Consider the following 16,280-nt stretch of genomic DNA (forward strand, 5'->3'; position numbering starts at 1 on the left):
GAACCTGTCTGTTCATCCTCTGCTGGAAGCAGCTGTCCCTGCAATTAGCAGGGATTGAAACAATTAAAAGGAAAATGAGGATGGAGGCAGCAGTTCCAGCAGGGAGGTTCAGAGGGATGTGCAGAGTTAAGTACAGGGATGCTCCATCTGCCCCGTGGAGAGCAGGGCAGGGCTGGTTTTCTGAGCTGGCTGCCTTGATCAGCTCCTCTGTGCTCTGACAGCACTTCTGTGCTGGCTGTTCCCTTTTCCTGGTGCCTTTGAGGGTCTTTTTTCCCAATTCCACACCAGCAGGTTGATATTCCTATGAAAATTGCAGCAAGATTTCTGCCTCTGCTGCTGGAGCAGGACACCTGGCTGGATTCTGCTTGGTGCTTTCCATAAAAGAGAATAATGACTTCCTGTGGGAAGGAACCCCTGGGGCTTTCCTGGTTCAACCCTCACTCAGGGCAGGGTCATTTTCAAAGTCACTTGGGGCTCCTCAGGGTCTTGCCCAGTCAGTGTTGTCACATTCCAAGGATGGAGATTCCCAGAGTTCCTCTGTCTTATGGTGTTTAACCTCTCCATCCCCAATTTCCCCCATTTTGCAGGAAATGCAGATTCCCTCATGGCACAACCCCATCAGCAAGTCTGAGGACAAGGGGCAGACTGAAATGGGACAATCCATGATGTTCCTGTGCTCAGCAGATTCCCTGCACAATCCCAAATTCAGGCTGGGTGTCAGCTGCAGGAAAGCAGGGGTAGAATGTCTTGGGCAGAGCACAGAGCTGTAGCCCTTTACCCTGGAATTATGGAATTATGGAATATCCTGAGCTGGAAGGGACCCACAGGGATCATTGATCCAGCCCCTGTCCCTGCCCAGACCCCCCAACAATCCCACCCAGGCCATCCCTGGCAGCGCTGTCCAAAGGCTCCTGGAGCTCTGGCAGCCTCGGGGCCGTGCCCATTCCCTGGGGAGCCTGGGCAGTGCCAGCACCCTCTGGGGGAAGAACCTTTCCTGATCTCCAGCCTGAGCCTGCCCTGGCCCAGCTCCAGCCCTGCCCTGGGTGCTGTCCCTGTCCCAGAGCAGAGACTGGAGCTGCCCTCGGGAGGAGCTGCAGCCCCTGGTGAGGTCTGAGCTCAGTGTCCTCTGCTCCAGCTGAACATTCCAAGTGCCCTCAGCTGCTTCTCCAAACTCTTTTCCATCCCTGTGTCCCTCCTTTGGATGGTTTCCAACCTTTAGATCCTCTTGATACTGTGGAACCCAAAACTACCCCCAGGACTGGAGGTGAGGCAGCCCCAGCCCAGAGCAGGACAATCCCCTCCCTTGACCGACAGAAGCAGATGCCTTTGGAGAGCTCTGTTTACCCAAAAGAATCACAGCTTCCACTTTGGGTCTTCTTGGAGAGAAAAGTGTGATGTCTGGGAGACAAATATTTCATGGGATGCAGAACAGCTGCTCTACCACAAGATCCTGCCGCTCTGAAAATGGTAAAAAAACCTCCTCTTCCATCCCTCAGGATGTTCTGTTCCCATCAACTCTGCCAGGCACTTTTCTGGGTTACAGAGGCTTCTGAGCTTATGGAAACCCCATCCTAGGCCTGCTTTTTTCGGCATCTCCATTCCTTTGAAATTCCCCAGCAGATGGAGGCTGAAGCTTTAAATCATTTGGCCTCAGGACAGCTCATTCCCAAGGTTCATGTGGAAATTTCCAAGTCTTGTGATTTGTAATAAAAAGCCCTGGGATATCTGAGATCTCGGTCAACTCCTCCCTTGATTTTTTTTGGAACAAATTGCCAGAAAAAACCCTCCTGACTTTAATTCCTGCACCATTCCGATGCATGCTCAGAGTGGAACATAATGGCTGGAAGTCCCTTTGCTCAAGGGCAAATTTATTTCCTGGCCAACATCTGGCTCCAGACTCATCTTTCCTGCAGTTTGCCAGTTGCTGGCATGAGAGAAAAAGAGAGTTATTGAGCTCTTTCTCTGCTTGGATCCAATTAGTCAAAGAGAAGTTGCTGGAGGTAAATGTGATGCACTCGGGAAAGATGCAAATGTTTCTCTCTGCCAGGTCCTTCCTGCCACAGCTCAGGGCAGGCGGTGGCGCTGAGGTGATGGGGACACAACCTGGCCTGAGGTCACCCACTGCAGAACCTTCTTTCCCTACACAAACACTTGAGGGGACAAAAGAAGGATGAGAAGGGATCACACTCACCTGGGATATCCCCATCAGCAGCTGGGGATGGCATGGAATCACAGAATGATGGAATATCCTGAGCTGGAAGGGACCCACAGGGATCATTGATCCAGCCCCTGTCCCTGCCCAGACCCCCCAACAATCCCACCCAGGCCATCCCTGGCAGCGCTGTCCAAAGGCTCCTGGAGCTCTGGCAGCCTCGGGGCCGTGCCCATTCCCTGGAGAGCCTGGGCAGTGCCAGCACCCTCTGGGGGAAGAACCTTTCCTGATCTGCAGCCTGAGCCTGCCCTGGCCCAGCTCCAGCCCTGCTCTGGGCGCTGTCCCTGTCCCAGAGCAGAGACTGGAGCTGCCCTCGGGAGGAGCTGCAGCCCCTGGTCAGGTCTGAGCTCAGTGTCCTCTGCTCCAGTCTGATTCCCCTCGACACCCTTCACCATCTTCACAGCCTCCTTTGGGTGCTCTCTGGTAGCTTTAGATCTGTCCCATACTGTGGAACCCAAAACTGAACCAGGAGCTGCACTTTCTGGACCAGAAGCTGCTTTAGACCTTAAACTCTCCTCTTTCAAGAAAAATATGTGACATAAATCCATTCCATGGACCCACCGAAAAGAAAGAAACCTGTTACCTAATGTGTCCAACACAAAGACAGGACCATGGGACAGGGGGTCAGAAACACACAGGGACATCTCTATCACTCACAGCCAGGCAGAACCATTTCCCACTCCCATCAAACCCTTGGCCCTGTTGTCCATGGCTGTCCAGGTCTGGGATGAACAAACCCATGGATGGACCTGTTAAAGTTATAGTCAGGCAGGTCCTGGGTCACTGGGCACAGCCAGGAAGAACCTTGAAAGTTAACAAACAAGTCCTCAAAGTCCTTCCTCTGTCCCTTTTCCTGGCCACTGATCCATCAGAATCCTTCCTCTCCACAAAAAGCCCTGGGAAAGGAAGAAGTTGAGGATCAGGGAGCAAACCCAGCTTGTGCTCAGGAATGCAGGTGCATCACTGCACTCTGAGTGTTTTATACCTTCATCCTGAGCCCTGATCCCCATAATCAGATTATGAAACCTTCAACTCAAGTTAATGCAAGCAAACAGATCACACGGAGGGCCATAAAAATAAAATATCATAATAAAACCCCTAAATCGAGAGCATCTTCTGTAAACAGAGAGCTGTAAACACAGTAATGTGTCTCTCTGCAATGATACTTGGTGAGGTATGGAAGAGCCCCAAGAGATGGCAGGAAAACACAGCTGTTCTCTCCTTGCAGGAGGTGAGGGAATGCAGCACAGCTCCGATGGCTCCAGGGTCAGCACAGGCTCTGCTGCGCTCCTGGAATGGGGGGAGGGATCCCCCTGGATGGGTCAGCCCGGAATGGAGCCCAGAGGGTGCCTGGAGCCACCTCCGTGCTCCAGCAGGGCCATCCCAGAGCAGGGGGCACAGCATTGTGTGCGCACAGCTCTGCCATAGCCCCAGGGAGGAGACCCCACAGCCTCTCTGGGCTCTGCTCAGGCCCGGGCACTGCCCAGGGCACAAGTTCTGCCTCCTGTGCAGGGCAATGCCTGGGCTCAGCCCTGCCCGGGGCTCTGGGGCCATTGCTGGGCCTGGAGCAGAGCCTGGGCCTGCTCTGCCCTCCCTGCACGCAGGGACACACGGGGACAGACATGGGGACACACGGGGACAGACAAGGGGACACACGGGGACAGACATGGGGACACACAGGGACAGACAAGGGGACACACGGGGACAGACATGGGGACACACGGGGACAGACATGGGGACAGACATGGGGACACACGGGGACAGACGGGGACAGACATGGGGACACACAGGGACAGACAGGGACAGACATGGGGACACACGGGGACAGACATGGGGACACACAGGGACAGACATGGGGACACACGGGGACAGACGAGGGGACACACGGGGACAGACATGGGGACACACAGGGACAGACAGGGACAGACATGGGGACACACGGGGACAGACATGGGGACACACAGGGACAGACAGGGACAGACATGGGGACACTCAGGGACAGACATGGGGACACACGGGGACAGACAGGGACAGACATGGGGACACACAGGGACAGACATGGGGACAGACATGGGACAAACATGAGGACACACAGGGACAGACATGGGGAGACACAGGGACAGACATGGGGACACATGGGGACAGACATGGGGACACACAGGGACAGACATGGGGACAGACAGGGACAGACATGGGGACACACAGGGACAGACATGGGACAGACATGGGGACACACGGGGACAGACATGGGACAGACATGAGGACACACAGGGACAGACATGGGGACACATGGGGACAGACAGGGACAGACATGGGGACACTCAGGGACAGACAAGGGGACACACAGGGACAGACATGGGGACAGACAGGGACAGACATGGGACAGACATGGGGACACACAGTGACACAGGAGGACAGACATGGGGACACACGGGGACAGACATGGGGACCCACAGGGACACACGGGGACAGACATGGGGACACACAGGGACAGACATGGGACAGACATGGGGACACACAGGGACAGACATGGGGACACACAGGGACAGACGTGGGGACACACAGGGACACACGGGGACAGACATGGGACAGACATGGGGACACACAGGGACACCCAGGGACAGACATGAGGACACACAGGGACAGACATGGGGACACACGGGGACAGACATGGGGACACCCAGGGACAGACAGGGACAGACATGGGGACACACAGGGACACACAAGGACAGACACAGGGACACACAGGGACACATGGGGACAGACATGGGGACACACAGGGACAGACATGGGGACACACGGGGACAGACGAGGGGACACACAGGGACCCACAGGGCTGATGTCCCCTCTCACTGGGGCTCCTCTCCAGGCTGAGCAGCCCCAGCTCCCTCAGCCTTTCCTGGGCACGGGGATGCTCCAGGCCCTTCCTCAGCTCCAGGAGCTCCTGTCCCTGCCGTGCTGAGGATCCAGAGCTGGACACAGCACCCAGAGGTGCCCCCAGGGCTGGGCACAGGGGCGGGATCACCCCTGACCTGCTGGGAATGCTCTTGCTGATGTCCCCAGGATCCCATTGGGCCCCAGGTCACTCTCCTGGCTCAGGGACACCTCGCTGTCCCCAGGTCCTTCCCCACAGAGCTGCCCCAGCAGGTGCCCCCAGCCTGTGCTGGTGGTTCCTCCCCAGGTGCAGGAGCTGCATTTCCCTGTTCTCTACCTTCAGACAGTTCTTCCCTGCCCATCACCCTGTTGAGGTCCTTACTTCCCAATGTTTTCCTTGGGTTTTGCTCTGGCTCGTTTCCTTCTCCACAATCTGATACCAGGTGCTTAAACCGACACTGGGCCCTGATTCCAAACCAGTGGAGTCAGCACAGCTTCCTGGTGCCACAGAATTGTTTGCATTTTTTGCAGATTTGGATGAATATCTGGGTGACTTTTATGCAAAACAAGAGATTTCAGTGATTACTGGATTCCCAGGAAGGGAATCTTCCTGAGATAAGAGGATAAAATGGTTCCAAACATCCTGGGAAGGCTTGTTCTGCACAGGGGAAAAAAAAAAAAAAAAAAAAAAAAAAAAAAAAAAAAAAAAGCTCAACATTTGTAAGGAATATTAACAGCATTTCCATGGAGGCAACTGGAAACTTCCCTCTGGAAAAGGAAGATTATGTCAGTCCAGGGAGTCTCCTGCATTCCCCATTGCTCATCTCCAGTTAAAAATTGCCATTTAGAGCAGAGGGAACCATCCCCTTTCAGGCCTTCTGACTGACACTTTAAATCCCAGGGTTTAGCTGGACCTTCGCAAGCCTGGGATGGGGTCAATTCATTGAAAGCTTCCCCACAAGCAGAGTCCTGGTCTAAAAATGTTCATTTTTCCTGGGCTGTTATTACTGTTCCTGCTCTTGAATGTCCCTGGAAAGCAGTTTTCCACCTGGGAAGGGCTTTGCTAGTCCTGCTGAATACTAATAAGCAAAATTAGTAATAAACTTATAAGCAATTACTAATAATATTAAAATAAGAAACTTTTCAAACAATGAAAAGGATGAAGTTTTAAATTCTTTTCTTTTGTTTTTTTCCTGAAACTCATGTATTGATTTTTAAAAATTCAGGGTTTGGGAAATGTTTTGAGAGATTTTGAACCCTTTCTCCCAGTTATTCTTTGAGAAGGCTCCAAACCATGAAGGAGGATGAGGACCACAGGGTTTCCAGCTGGGTTCCCACAGGCACAGAAGCAAAGGGGCTGCAGTTGCAGCCAAGGATAGCATTCCAGCGGGAAATAATGGAATTCAGCCACTTATCAGCTCCCTTTGTAGTCTGTGGAGACTCAAGGCAGCCTGGGCAGACATGGAGATGTTCAAGGAAGTGTCCAAGGCTAGGATGGACGGGGCTTGGAGTGATCTGGGATAGTGGGAGGTGTCCCTGCCCAGGGCAGGGGTGGAACAGGATGAGCTTTAAGGTCCCTTCCCTCACAAACCAACCCATGATTCCATGAGTGAAACATCCCAATTTCTCCCATTTTCAAGGGCAGCTCAGGAAAAAGGAGCAAATAATTCCCACGGAAACTTCCCACCTGTGAGCTGTGGGAAGGGACCAACGCGGGCTCTGCTGCCACTCAGGACACCGGCGATACGTTCCGTGTGAGGCCAGCGTGTTTTCAGCCCCACAAAGGTGCATCAAGCTCTGAGGGTGACCAGCAACCTCCCAGAAATGGCTCATGAAATAGTGAGATGGCTGATTGGAGGTGTTTTGAAAAGCAAAAGGTTTTAATTAAAGAGAAGAAAACCAAACTTCACGAAACAAAAGAGCAAAAGCTGCGCACAGTGCAGGGAGGTCCCTTGCACCTGCTAAGACACCCCAAAAAGCACTGAGAGGCTTTATGCTCTTTCTTAAGTATTCAACAATTAAGGAGGGGTTTCTTGGCGAGCTGCCCAACAGAAACAGGTCTTGAGGTACATTTCAAAGATCCAACAGGTGCCTTTGTCCTGGCACTGGCCCAGTTACAAGGAGGGAAGCACAGGAGTTGCTGCTTCTTCTTCTTTAAAAGTCCAGGGGACAAACTCAATCTCTTTTCCTAATATGGAAACCTTTGCTTGGGTGTGGGGGTGCACCGCAACAGACTGGCATGGGAGGGATGAGCTGGGAAGGGATAATTTGGGAGTGGATAATTTGGGAAGAAATGTTATGGGAAGGGAGGATTTGGGAAAGGAAGGTTTGTGAGAAGAAGGTCTGGGGGGGGAAGGGGGATGATTTGGGAAGGGAAGGTTTGGGTGGGGATGATCTGAATAGGGATGACTTGAGTGGGGATGATCTGAGTGGGGAAGATCTAGGAAGGGATGATCTGGGTAGGGAGGATTTGGGAATGGCTGATTTGGGTGGGGCTGATTTGGGCAGATGTGGTTTGAGTGGGGATGATTTGGGAAGGGATGATTTGGTGGAGATGATCTGGGGAGAAATTATTTGGGGAAGGAAGATTTGGGAAGGGGATGTTTGGGTCGGGAGGGTTTGGGAGGGGATGATTTGGCTGTGAAATATTTGGAAGGGGATGGTTTGGACAGGGAGGTTTTGGAAAAGAAGATTTGGGAAGGGCTGATTTGGGCAGCTGTGGTTTGGGGGGAGGATGATTTGGGAATGGATGGTGAACTCTCCGTGCTGTCAGGGTGGCCACCACACCTGGGTTTTTGGTAGCCATTACTCAATATTACCTGGAATTGTTAAAATTCCTTCCAGGCATATGAATAAAATTGAGCCATAGAACAATTGCAGATTCATTCCAGGGAAACATTTCACCAACCACTCTGTTGCTGAAGTGGTACCAACAAATATGATTGAATGTTTTTTCATTAAATACACAGATTTTTCATAATAAATCCAAATTCTGCCTTTTTACACAGTGAGAATTTAAAAAAAAAAAAAAAAAAAAACAAAAAAAACCCAAAAACAAACAAAAAAAAAAAAAACCCACCCAAAAACAAACTCCAGAGAAAGGAATTGTATTAAACCTTCCTTTGTGGAGAGGGTTTGGATGGCATTCCAAAGCTTTTCATATTTCTTAAGGAAGATCAAATTCCTGTTCAAGCCATTTTTCCAACAATGACAGTAATTTGCTCCAAAAATCCCCCGTCTGAAGCTTCTGTTGGCTCTGCAGTTTTGTAGGGACACCGCTCAATCCTGTTTTCAGTCCTCTGCCTGTGACAATGGAGCCGTTCATTGTCCTTTCCAGCAAGAACTTCTTTCATGCTGGAATTGCAATTCTGATGTTTCCTTTTGCTCCTAATTTTGTAATGGACTCTTCCACTGAGCCCAGCTCAAAATGAGTCGAGCGTAATTTCAATTCCGACAATCAAAATAAGACTTTTAAGCCTTTTTTTTTTTTTTTTTCTGAAGAAATGCAGCATCAAGAGAAATCTTGGGGCACCAAGGGATCCTCAGGGAAAGGAATTATTTTGGCAGTGGATTGGGCCATGTTGGGAGGACAAGACCTTGGGGATGTGACAATCCACAGCGTAAGTCTGTGCTGATGGACTCTGTGGAAATGTCTGAACGACATGTTCTGATTTAGGAATTACTGGGGGTTTTTTTTACCCAAAACGCCCCTGAATGATGGAGACCTGGAATTTCTCTCTCCACTTCCTATTCCAGCAATCCTGGGGAAAAATCCAAAATATTTCTGGTTCTCACTGCATTATTGTTGCTGGAAATCCATAAAACCCATGGCTGATGGTTGGACTTCATGTCCTTAAAGGTCTTTTCCAATTTTAATGATTCTATGGTTCTAAACCCAGCAGTGATGGATTAACATCCCCAGACTGGGAATTTTAGTTTGGATTTTAGGAAAACCTTCACTGGAGTGAGTGTCCCAGTGGGTGGAAGCACCTCAGCTCTTGACCTGCTGGTTGCAAATAGGGTAGGGATGATCTGGGATTTGGGAAAGGAGGATCTTTAGGATGAGAAGCTGGAATGGAGGCACCAGTGGTCCTTCCCAAGCAATTTTTCCATGCTTCCACATCTGTCCCATCATGGACAGGGACAGTCTGGGAGATCTCACATAAAATCAGGGAGAAAATATTCTGTGTAGGAATTTCCAGGAGGATCCATGGGCCCTGAGTGTAGAAAACCAGGAGGCCAATCCAAGGGAAACTTTGGCTCTTGGCTAATGAAAGGCCATTGCTAAAGAAATACACCAGTGCCATGTTTTCAAGGGAAAAAACATGCTGGATTTCAGGTGCTTCTGTTGGGCAGCAAATATAGCTCCGAGGTGCAACTTGCTCCAACCCTGTGCGAGTGAATTCCTGGGAAATTCCACCCATAAATCCCACATTTGGGCTGTGGAGGTGATGCCAAAGGGCTCCTGGCACTGGGAAGAGGAGCTCAGGATAATCCCCGAGGCTGTGGGTCTGATGAGGGCAGAAGTTGCTGTGACTCTCAGCCCTCCCCTGTGACAGACTCAATTCCCCCTGGAATGGCAGATCCAAGCACAGAAATCCAATTAGAAGCGATTTCCCCCTCCTGTTGCTTTACTGGGATAACTCCCCAACCCCCAGGAAATTGTCTCTGGGCAAGAGAGGAAAGCTGCTGTGCATTCCTGGAGACTCCCAGATGTTTGTCCATGGTTTTGTCTGCTGAGCACACCTGAAGCAGTTGAGTTCCTCAGACTGTGCCCTGCTTCTGCTCTCACCCTGGGCAGTGCTGCCCCTGGGGTGTCACATCCCTGGCAAATGCCATGAAAAACGAGCTCCAGCTGCTCCTGGTGGCATCCTGGCAGTGATGCCACACCTGGCAGCTGACAAAGGTGGCAGGGACCCCCAGCCATGCCAGCACTTCACAGTGTGTGTCCTTTAGGGGGTGACACAAACTCTGGTGTGCAGAGACTCAAAGAGCTTCTGGAGACAATTTGTGGTGAAAAAAAAATGCTCTCTGTTCTGAAATGTGAAATCCTGGGAATTCTCACCAAAAACTGGGCAAACATCTCTTCCCCGCAGCCTCGCGGGCGCGTTCTGTGTACTCACACGCTGCTCCTCTCCTCACTCACTCCCAGTTCTAGGGGCTTGGGGAGCATTTCTGTCACTGTTCTCCTCCAGAACTGTCCCCTTGAGGGGGCTGGACACGGAGAGTGGCAGCACTGTGCTCCTGGAGCCTTGGGTGTGGACTCCCAGCCCTGGGAACATCCAAGGCCAGGTTGGATGGGGCTTGGAGCAGCCTGGGATGGTGGAAGGTGTCCCTTCCAGCAGAATGAGATGGGATTGAAGGTCCCTTCCAGCCCAGAGCAGCCTGGGGTTTGATGATTCCCTGATTTAGCTCCTCCCAGCTCAGCGGAATTTCCCCGTCTCTCTAAGAGCAGAGCTGAAATCTTCAGCTAAAGGGCAGCTCCCATGTCCTACCCCGGGGAATCATTCCCATCATCCTCCCAAGGAAAAGTGGCTCAGGTCTGCCCCTTCCCTTCCTTTCTGCATTCCCTAAGGAGCTCTCATCTGTAAGGAACCTTGAAATGATTGGCTCCTGCCAAAGCCTTGAGCAGAAAAATGGGATTTTTCTAATCAAGACCCAGCAATTATGCAAATTGCAGGGACAAAATGCTGATAAGAACAACAAAAATAATTCTGCCAATAATTATCACATTGAGCTTTGCTGCTTCTTATTAAAATCTTCCACTTTTCCAAAGAAATTGCTGTTTGGACACATGAAAAATTAAAATATTGCTTGTAAACTGTACCTGAAAAATATTTCATGACCCCTAGGTACCTCTTTAGGGTCTGTAAGACCCAAGAGAGGAGTTGTAGGAGTTTGTAGCAGCAAAATCATTGTAAGACATGAAGAGGAAGCAGAAATAATTGAGGTCTGGAGGGGCTGAATGCAGAAATGATTAAAAGAGATACTTATGGATAACGACTTGAGATGGAATATAATCACTTTCTTGGAGGGCACGGAGAACAAAAAATGGGATTTGTTTAGCTTTGCACATTGGGGCTTAATTAGAAGTAATAGGATTAAATTTCTGCATGGAAAATAATCTGATTATCAGGAATCACTTGGAAATGAACTGGGGTTTGCAGAGGGTTAATTGGGGCTCTAAAGCTCCGTCCTCCCCCTCCCTCCAGGCACATTCCTGGCTGGGGCACTTCCAGCAGGTCCTTCTGTGGGGCATCCCCCTGGGAAGAGCTGCTCCAGGCTCCCTCTTTGGAAGTGTAATTTAAATTAATCTCTTTTTTTAGGAATTTATTTTTTCCAGAATTTTAATTGTTTAGTTTTCTCAGGGACAATGAGGTTTTGATGGGATTCCTGCTCCACAATCTTTCAGGGCCCGAACCTTCCTCAAAAAGGTCCCAGCAGTGGGGTGCAGGAAAAGGGGAGGCTCAGAGCTCACCGAGGGGAACCAGGGGCAGGATGGGGGTGAAGATGCAGAATTTGGGGAGGTGGGGAAGAATTCCCAATGAGATGAATCCCTGACTCGTGGACATATTTCCATAAGCAGGTGGATCTGAGCTGTTTCTCCTCCTGGAAGACCTTGTGGAAGAGAGAAAGACACTCGCAGTGAAATGTAATGGTCTCATTAAAGTGCTGAGTGATTTTTATTCACCTCAGAATGATGTTCTTCCTGAAAGACACGATTATTTCCAGGACCTCAGGCAACTCCAGATGAAGAGATGGCTGAATCCATAATAAGCTGGGAAGACTTTTCTTCCAAGCACTCCTCCAGCCTGACAGCAGAGCAAGAGCTCAGGGTTTGGGGTGCTTTAGTCATGGAAAATGCACCAAATGTGGCCCAAAAGAGGGAAAAGTGGACTTTGGATATCAGGGTTTTAGGGTGGATCCATGGAAAGGGTAGTCAGGCACTGGCACAGCTCCCCAGGGCACTGGTGGAGTCACCAAAGCCACGTGGATGTGGCACTTGGGGCAGTTTGAGGTTTGATGATTCTGGAGGGCTTTCCCAGCCTGATTGGTTTGGGATTCCAGGAGCAGCCAGGTGCATCCTGCAGCTCCCACACTCCCAGCTGGGAGGGTCACTGGACTGCACCAGCCTCTTCCCACTGCTCTGGGGCAGGCAGGGGCAGGAGGAAGAGGGGAGGAAGGAAAACGAGGAGGAGGAGGAGGAGGAGGAGGAGGGATGGTTTGATCCCGAGATCTCTCCCTGTTCCCACACTGGGATGTCCCCAGCTCACACCTCTGCCCCTGTGACCCTGGCAGGGCTCAGGAGCCCCCGGGGTGGGGATGGACATGAGGAATTCTGGTCCTGAGGAGCTGAATCCAAACTCCCCGAGGGTCCAGGACTGTGGGCACAGCATCATTTCCCGGGATCCCTGGGGCATTCCTTACTGTGGGACCTGCCTCCCACCCGCACCACCAAACCTCTCCCTGCCTCTGGAGCTCTCCCGCCCTCCTGAGCGGATCCAAGTGCTGCTCCCAGCCTGCCTGGAGCTGTAAAACTGCAGCTTCATTGCAGCAGCTGCTCTTTTACAGCCCCTGCTAAATCCTGGGCTGCTCCTGAACCGCTCTCCGGGCAAAGCCTTTCCTTAGGAGATGGGGAAAACCACCCAAGGTCATCTGTCTGCTGCAATCACTTCAGCTCCCGTCCTGCTCCTAATGAGGCAGGCTGAGCTCTGGAATCACTCTGGGCAAGGCATTTTCCTTGGGCTTTGGATCACTGCCTTTCCTCCAACCTTCCCTGGCTGTTTCAGCCTTTTGGAAGGTCAGGGCTGGATCTGTGAGGCCCCGGCTCTTACTGCAGAAGGGGAGATGCACAAGAGCTGTTGGGACACTTGTGTGGCAACAAGAACATAATTATTATTAATATTAAGTCTTATTATTATTAAATTAATAATAACAGCACTAACGAGCTGCATCATTGGAATTTTGGGGCATTTTGAGCTCTTGCATTTCAACAGGAAATGTGAAGCTAAACCAGACTGTCCACCGAGGAATATTTTGATATTCAGGAATAAGCAGGTCCCAGTGTTTGTTGCTCAGAGCCAGATGTGACTCCAGCACTACTGTAAGGAACAAACAACAATAATAAAAGGTCTGGAATGGAAAATAAATTAATTTTTCCATGCCAAGAGGGTTTCTTCCCTACAGTCTGAGAAGCCCCAAAGCTGCTCCTCCCATGGAAACCACATAGATGATGTCTTACACAGTAATTGTTGGTTTTTTCTAAATTTCAGGTGTTCCTCCAAGGTGAGGGGCTCCCATATTTTATGGAATCAACATCCCAAAGTATGGATTTTTCTTGCTTGGAGCAATAAGAGAAAACAAACAGTGGGATTTACCTTCTCCTGTGGGGATTCATTTTTAAGTCCTCGCACCATGTTGGGAATGTTCTGTTGAATGTAATCACTAATATTTTTTGATCTATTGTTTCACCTTTTATTTTATTTCAGAACAATAGCTTTTTGATATTTTGGAGGTTCTCCTGGGATGTTCCTGAAATGAATCACATCCCTGTCCAACTCTTCTCCTCTGAGAAAAGAGAAATCAAACCCAACTTTCTTGGGTGAAATGCCACCACGAGAATTTGATATTTAGTATTTAATCATCGTCCCACTAAGGAGAAAACCTTTTTTAGTACCCAAAATTCATATTTTTATACAGTTGGATGGAAAACTGCACTTCCAGTCTTTTTTTCTGTAACACTGGGTGAGGTTTAGGGACAATTTTACACCCTCTTACAATACAATTGGCCTGTTTTGTCACCTGTGTCATGTCCCCAAAGTGACACTGAATTTAAGGGCGAGATCAGAAGCAGAATTTTATTTTGATATTCTGAGTGCCAGCAGTGCGTAGAGAAACCCACACACTGAAATTCTGGGGTCTGTAGGGCCACTTCTCCCAGGAATTTCACCCCAAAACCATGGCCAGCTCCTGGGGAACATCTGAATTTCCCACATTTTCCACCACCCAGGACAGATCCCTGTGAACCAACACTGCTGGCTGAATTCCACTCCGGAGCGTGGCTCTTCTATCCTGAACATTTGTTCATCCACAAAACCCAAATAAACAACAACAATAACAAAAATTAAGGCTGGGGAAGAATCAATGTAAGAGTGCCACCTGGTGACATCTGCCACAGCCATGGATCAGCCACAGCTTTTCCTGCAGTGCAGCGGGAAAAACCAGGGACAAGAGACCTCACTCTACAGGAGTTTTCCCAAACGGATCCATTTTCCCAACAAAAATGGGCAGTGAAACAGGAGACTCCAGCTTGGTGGCTGAGGGCTAAAACTCCGGCCCCAAATGTGCAAACCCAGGTGCAAAGTGGCCGTTTAATATTCATAGCCATGCAAATGGAGTCATGGTCCTTGCAAATGGATAATTAGGAACATTGGGCGTGGGATTGGGATAATTAGCGATGTTGGACATGGGATTGGGAGAACTGTGCCCACAGACCTGCCCTGCTGGGCTGGAGTGGGCTGAAAAGCTGCGACTGGGTCCCCTGCCTTGATGTATTTAAATATTAACATGTCATGTTTATGCAAATTCCTGCCACGCTTCAATGTCTGGAATCACAACTGTGACAATTTGAACACAACCTGATGTCAGGTCTGACATGGGATGGCTCTTCCTCCTAAAATGAGGTTAATTCCTATCATCCATTGAATCCAGTTTTCGACTGGGAATCTGCTCTCCCTAAGCAAACAGAAGTCCAGGATGAGTTCCAGAGTGAAGTTGCTTAGAGTTGTCTATTTTTCATGGATATTTCCACATTGTCTCCACCTGTAGGAACACATAGGACCTTTCTTATTTTTCAAAGCTTTTACTGGGGTTTTGGCTCTGCTTTGGGTTTGAGAGCCCCAGGAGCCATTCTGCCTGCTAAAGAAAAGGATCAGTCTTAAATTAAGGGACAAATAATAAGCGCCTTAAAGAAATCTGGGAAAACACACCAATGAACGACTTTGGTGGGGATTGTGTGCAAATTGCTGCTCTTTCGGGAAGATCCACAGGAGCACACAGTGCTATGCTGCATGGGAAGGTTTGGATGTTTTGCACTAACCAAACCAATCTCCAGCATGGAGTGGGAATGATTCAGGGGTCATTCCCAAGATGCTTTTTAAGGTTCAGGAGGGCTGGAGATTTGTTGGAAAAGGCAGAGCTCTTCCACAGCAGCTCCGAGGTTGGTTTGGGCTGTGACAGCTGCAGGGGAGAGGCTCTGCTGGGAACCCAGCTCAGGTTGTTGCCTCTTTGTTTAAATAATGCGGGATTTGGGGCAGGTCCAAATCCAGGATATCCCAATCCCTAAAAGACAGGGGCGTTAGAAATGCCTCAGGAACAGCTCACAGTCACTGGGCTATCCATGAATAAAATGAGAACCCTAATCAAACTGGAAATGTTCTTGGGACAGGCCAAGGAGTGTGTCCCTGAAGTGCCCCCGAAGGGTGGCTGTGCCAGAGTGGAGCTCCCTTCCCCAAACCAGGGATAAGGCGCGAGCAGAAGACAAAACTCACCTGTAATGAGCTGCCCCAGGAGTGTGCTTCTCTTGTCCCATGAACCAGAAGATGATTCACCAACCTCTGCCCTCTCAGGCTCAAGGGACAGGCTGGGCCTCCTGCTCCCAGCACTACCAAATTCAAAGGGATTGATGGAAAATCCCATTTTATCATGGTCCTGCCAGGTTTTGAATCAACTCAGCAACTCTGGGAGTTGAAGTCAACTCTGCCAGTCCCTTCCCAACCCCAGAAGTTGCTAAAAGTCCTCTCAAGTGGCTGCTCCTCCCTAAGCTGAAGGCTCCAGCAGGTCCTGTAACCATCTCCCCTCTGCCAGGCACTCATGGATCTGGGACAGCCCCAGGTTTGCTCTTTCAGACACGGAACAACAATTCTTAACAAGAATTCCATCAGACACCAGTTTTTCACTGGAAGGAGCCTCATGTTCCAGCCATGGATGGAGACATTGGGGTAATTCTGCTGCCAGGGAGCCCCATTCCCAGGCCTCATCCCAAACCAACCTCAGTTATCCCCTGCCAGCATCAGCTCCCATTCCTCACAGCATCCTGACAGGGATCCTGGCTCTTAGCCCTGGCCATTTTCCTCAGGACTAACTCAGCCTTTCCACCCCAAAGTTTTGTTAATGATGATCCCATGATCTCCCA

The sequence above is a fragment of the Chamaea fasciata genome, unplaced genomic scaffold (genome assembly GCF_029207755.1).
Source record: "Chamaea fasciata isolate MVZ Bird 193981 ecotype frontalis unplaced genomic scaffold, bChaFas1.0.hap1 SCAF_18, whole genome shotgun sequence".
NCBI lineage: Eukaryota > Metazoa > Chordata > Aves > Passeriformes > Sylviidae > Chamaea > Chamaea fasciata.